General features: G+C 35.7%; 1 long non-coding RNA gene across 1 annotated transcript; it reads left to right on the top strand.

Annotated features, from left to right (window-relative positions):
* The first annotated feature begins 224 nt into the window (after positions 1–224).
* LOC134243634 (uncharacterized) lies at positions 225–5,273 on the top strand. Its single transcript, XR_009987077.1, has 4 exons — positions 225–326; positions 1,848–1,932; positions 2,779–2,929; positions 5,096–5,273. It is a non-coding gene; the product is annotated as an uncharacterized LOC134243634 (long non-coding RNA).
* The last annotated feature ends 875 nt before the right edge of the window (positions 5,274–6,148 follow it).

Below are 6,148 nucleotides of genomic sequence, written 5' to 3'. Positions count from 1 at the left end.
AATTGAGACTAACTTAGATTATGGAGGCCCCAAAGGCACCGTGCATGTGCATGCTGTATGTTGTAAAATGGCAACGTTTCGCCTTTTATCATGTTTACTAAAATGTATGCTCCATATGTATGTTCTCTCTCTATATATAAATGAATACTTTTCGGAATTAAAAAAAAAAAAATTTAACCCCGCTCAAATTATCCGGATGATAATAGTTTCACCGAGCATGGTTTCGTAGTTAAATTCAGACCGTAGAACATCCGGTTTGAATACATGTGTTTTCTGACTTTTCGGATACCAACTCTTGTTTTTTGGAACTTACGACTTATGGCAAGGTAAAAATTAAATATTTTTGGTTCAAAACTTTGATAAAAGCATCGATATTTTTACAAAAGTGTCTTCAATCTCAGCTTATCCGATTATTCATGAAGGATATCCCCATCAGAACAGTTGGAATAGATTGTAGGGAATAGCATAACCTTAATCATATGCATGACGATGATATGGAGGAAAAATATACATAAAAAAGTGAATGTAGGTGAAAGCCTGTCCACTTTTCTGAAGAGATTTTTTTTGTAATGTCTAACCTGTTGAGATGAAGATGTAAAAAAAGAAAAGCCTAATAGTGAATTAATATTGATAGTATGTCAAGAAATGCAAATGAATCATCAGCTTGAATTATCAGTTTTTTCACGATTATTGACCTGAGTAGGACAATGTATAGCGAATAATACATACTCTTTTCCATATCACATCCTAGCCCGAGACACCAATATCAGCCAGAGGGACAGAGGCCCTAGGGCTGATATTGGTCAAAGGTCTGATACAGGATGTGATGTGGAAAAGGGTATGTTTCATTATGTTTATTACAAACTTGGTAATAAAATACAGAACACTTCAAGTTGAGAAGATCAAGAAAATAAGTAAATAATCATGCACAATAAAACTACTTACATACATGTACACAGTATTGTCTTACTGAACAGATTTAGCTGTCATTAGGTCAAAATTGCAAATAACAAGATGCTTCTTATACATGTTATATCTGTATATACAGGTAACTCTTGATAGCTTGAACTTCGATTTCTCGGAAGTTCTTGATCGCTTGAAGTGAGTCTCCGGTCCAGATTTTTTCCACTATATAACTAAGCAGATTTGCTCTTGATTTCTCGAACTCCTGATCTCTCGAAACCCTTGATCCCTCGAAGTCAAAATGCAGTCCCCCTGTGCTGTGAATTTTACCCTTGATACCTCGAAGTGGCTGTGTGTATACCAAGTTATAATGTTCAAACTTTTGCCATAACTGTATATCTGTGTGTCTGTCTGAGTGTCTGTGGTCAACTTAAACCTTCACCATAACTTTAGAACAATACGAGATAGTGGCTTCATATTTAGTATGCACACTCCACTAATGAAGTGCTTTCAAATGGCAACAAGGGCAATGATTATGTGATCTTGACAGTGACCTGTAACAGTATGCAAAAAAAAATTGCATTTTCGAACTTTGTTGCTGTGTTTCACAAGTGCATCTTGTTTTTAGCTCTACCTGTCAGAAACCAGAAGAGCTTATGCGATAGTAATGCGTCCGTCCATCTGTCCAGCTGTCTGTCCGTCTGTCTGCAAACACTACTCCTCCTTAAATTTTAGTCTGATTTCAATATAACTTGGCACACAAGTAGACTATACTAAGATACATAATTCTGTGCATCAGTTTTTGATAAGTACAAACCAGTAGAGCTACAGTCCCGACAGAGACTTCTGGTTATTTTTTCTTCCATCCCGGTTGTTGCTAATGCTATTACCTAATTAGTTTAAATTAGAATGCAATAGTACCTGGACATAATTTATCATTTCAGAGAGAAGAAAACTGTGTGACTTTAAAAGAAAACCAGTGAGATAAAATTAAAGAAAATGTATGATGATTCAGGATGTGGTCATTTGGTAAGTGGTAATTCATTCATGATTAGTATGTATATGACAATTGCCTGTTAATTAAGAGTTCTTGATGGCTAAAGTCCAGATAAAGATCTTTCAATTGGTGTAATGTAATTAAAACAAATTGATGTTTAATGTATGATTAAAACTAAATTAGTATTGTATAATATAATGAAAACTAATTATACATGTGTTCATTGAAATAAAATTACCCGGGTACATTTCAATTTTTATATATTTGCAACAAATTGCAGTCACCATGCCTCACTTAGAATTTTATAGTCTAAAGAATAATTTATTTTTGATTTTTTTTATTAGACTGTAGCATTTCCATTATTCCATTAAATATGCAATAAACAATTTAAGCTGCAGATGGATATTTGTTAAGTTCTAACACTGCCAGTTTAGAATTATATGATGTATTATTTGTTATAATTAATTTTTACACTGTAAGTCTCTTAGAGATGTATGTACAATATTTTAAACATGATAAGAAATGGAAATTAGATCATTGAAATCTGTGTCAATCTGTTAATAAAGGTTATCTGATTTTCTTGCACCTTAACCAATTTATGATTATTGAACAATATATTTGACGGGCGTATCATGCTGTGACGGGGCACTTTATTATATACATTTGTGGTATCTCTCCCATTGAAGTTTATAAACTTGTTATTTATTTCTTAAATAAACTGAGCGTACATGCAATACTGGTATAAAATTACTCATAAGATACATGTATACTTAAACCATGATAAAATCATATGTGTCCAATGCAGCATATGATAAATCATTAACATACAAGTACATGTGTATATATACTGTAAAACATATATATTGCATTATTTTTAGGTCCTGTTCTGTGGATGCCCTTAGACAGTGTCTACCCATCACTCCATCTGAAATCACTTGTTCTGTGCATATTTCTCTCTCAAACTTAAACTACAGAGAGCCTGTGGATAGAGGATGAAGAGTGACCTTGGACTAATTTTCTAGATCAAAGGTCAGTATCAAAATCTACTGTATATCTTTTTTTTAAAATCGTAGTCTAAAGTGTATTTCTCCCCTTGTGTAATCTAGCTTTTGTGCAATGGGGTGGAGGGTCTGCAATGATCTTCAACCAATTTCTAGGTCGAATATCAAAATTTAAAAAAAAATCTCTCCCTAATATTTTTGTTATTAGCTCACCTGAGCCGAAGGCTCAAGTGAGCTTTTCTGATCACATTTTGTCCGTCGTCCGTCCGTCTGTCCGTCTGTCTGTCCGTCTGTAAACTTTTCACATTTTCGACTTCTTCTCAAGAACCACTCGGCCAATTTTGACCAAACTTGGTACAAAGCATCCTTGGGTAAAGGGGAATTTAAATTGTTAAAATGAAGGGACATATCCCCTCGCAAGGGGAGATAATCAAGAAAAGACAAAAATAGGGTGGGGTCATTAAAAAATCTTCTTCTCAAGAACCACTGGGCCAAAAAAGCTGAAACTTATGTGGAAGCATCCTGGGGTAGTGTAGATTCTAAATTGTTCAAATCATGACCCCCGGGGGAAGGGCGGGGCCACAATGGGGAATCAAAGTTTTACATAGAAATATATAGGAAAAATATTTGAAAATCTTCTTCTCAAGAACCACTGGGCCAGAAAAGCTGAAACTTATGTGGAAGCATCCTGGTATAGTGTAGATTCTAAATTGTTCAAATCATGACCCCCAGGGAAAGGGCGGGGCCACAATGGGGAATCAAAGTTTTACATAGAAATATATAGGAAAAATCTTTGAAAATCTTCTTCTCAAGAACCACTGGGCCAGAAAAGCTGAAACTTATGTGGAAGCATCCTGGTATAATGTAGATTCTAAATTGTTCAAATAATGACCCCCGGGGGATGGGTGGGGCCAAAATGGGGAATCAAAGTTTTATAAAGAAATATATAGGAAAAATCTTTGAAATCTTCTTCTCAAGAACCACTGGGCCAGAAAAGCTGAAACTTATGTGGAAGCATCCTGGTATAGTGTAGATTCTAAATTGTTCAAATAATGACCCCCAGGGAAAGGGTGGGGCCACAATGGGGTATCAAATTTTTACATAGAAATATATAGGAAAAATCTTTGAAAATCTTCTTCTCAAGAACCACTGGGCAAGAAAATCTGAAACTTATGTGGAAGCATCCTGGTATAATGTAGATTCTAAATTGTTCAATTAATGACCCCCGGGGGATGGGTGGGGCCACAATGGGGAATCAAAGTTTTATATAGAAATATATAGGAAAAATCTTTGAAAATCTTCTTCTCAAGAACGACTGGGCCAGAAAAAGTGAAGCTTATGTGGAAGCATTCTGGGGTAGTGTAAATTCTAAATTGTAGGAATGATGACCCCCGGGGGAAGGGCGGGGCCATTATAGGGAATCAAAGTTTTACATAGAAATATATAGGAAAAATCTTTGAAAATCTTCTTCTCGGGAACCACTGGGCCAAAAAAGCTGAAACATATGTGCCCATGGAAGGATCATGTGGTAGTGTAGATTTCAAAATGTCTAAATTATGATCAGTGGGGTAGGGTGGGGATGCATTGTGTATAACAAGGGTGAAATCTGGTAAAGAACAGAATGGTCAAAGCTTCTCAGGTGAGCGATGTGGCCCATGGGCCTCTTGTTATAAAGGGTACTGTATACAGGGAAATTTTCGCCCCCGTTTTATTTTCGCCCCTTTCGCCCTACCCTCATATGGGCGAGTTTAAAACGGGGCGAGTTCAAAGAATACAGTAATATTTCGTTAACAATAACTATGACTGGGCGAATTTAAAACGGGGTAAAATTGTTTTCAAGTGTGAATGGGTGAAAATAAGACGGGGCGAAAATAACCCTATATACAGTATGTTTTCTCTCAAACTAATCAAACTTAAAGCAGGGTTCTTAGTATGAGATACATGTAGTAATATATTCTCAATGACATAATAAGGCTGAAAACATTATTTATATTATGTTATTTTTTTTCACTTATCATAAAGCATTAAATATTAAAGAGATACATTAAATGCTGAAATCATATGTATCATGGTCATGGAAAGTAATTATTGATATTGGTATATTAAAGGACATTGACTGATCTTTCAGATTTCTAAGTTATATTCAAACATTATAATTCTGACATCATATAATAATTTTGTATGAATATTGCAGATCATAGGTGATGTGAAGAAAACCAGGAAACTGATGTTGAAAGAAGTACTTAATGACCCTTATGAATGGACTTAAATGTGAAATACTGTTCCATTGTTTATCTAAGATATATGAATTTATTTAATATTTTGATATCATTGAAAAATTCAGTTACAGTTTTTGTACATCAAATGAATTATTAAACATATAAAATAGTAATGCTTTTTTCTTTTACATGTAATAAATTTTTTTGATAAATTTTTAAAAGAATACGCATTATTTCACATTGCTTCCTTTAGAAAAGTTAGGGAATCTTGAAGTTTCCCAGTAATTTCCACCAGGAATGGGACTCCACATAATTCCACCAAGTTTCCGCCACACAGAAAGTGCTACACAAGTTCCATATAGTTTCCTGAGTCAAAGAAACTTCAGGAATCATAAGGTTTCACGAGCTTCCATGTAGTTTCCCATAAAAGAAAACCTTAAGATTCCATCAAGTTTCCATTCCACGGAAACCACTACGCTCATATTCCATACGGTTTCCTGAGTCAAGGAAACTTTAGAAATCGTGAGGTTTCCCGAGCTTCCATGTAGTTTCCCGTATAAGGAAACCTAAAGATTCCATCAAGTTTCCATTCCACGGAAACCACTACGCTCCGATTCCATATGGTTTCCTGAATCAAGGAAACTTTGGGAATCATGAGGTTTCCCGAGCTTCCATGTAGTTTCCCGTAAAAGGAAACCTAAAGATTCCACCAAGTTTCCATTCCACGGAAACCCCCTACGCTCCGATTCCATCAAGTTTCCTGATTCTGGAAACCAGTGGAATCTTCAGGTTTCCCATTACGGGAAACTACATGGATATTCGGGAAACTTCAGGTTTACAGAGGTTTCCGTGGTTCGGGATACCTTATGGAATCGGAGCGTAGGGGGTTTCCGTGTCACGGAAACTTGGCGGAATAACCTAGCATCCGCTACGGAAACCACTGGGAAACATGATGTAAACTTGAGATTTCCATGTGGTTTCCATAAAGTTTCCTGAGATGGGAAACCACTTTTTTCACCCAGTGACGC

Source organism: Saccostrea cucullata, unplaced genomic scaffold (assembly GCF_032062105.1).
Source record: "Saccostrea cucullata isolate Sc308-1 unplaced genomic scaffold, CSIRO_AGI_Scuc_v1 ctg4481, whole genome shotgun sequence".
In the NCBI taxonomy this organism is placed as follows: domain Eukaryota; kingdom Metazoa; phylum Mollusca; class Bivalvia; order Ostreida; family Ostreidae; genus Saccostrea; species Saccostrea cuccullata.
Note: the sequence above shows the minus strand (reverse complement) of the source record. Positions and strands in the feature narration are given on the sequence as shown.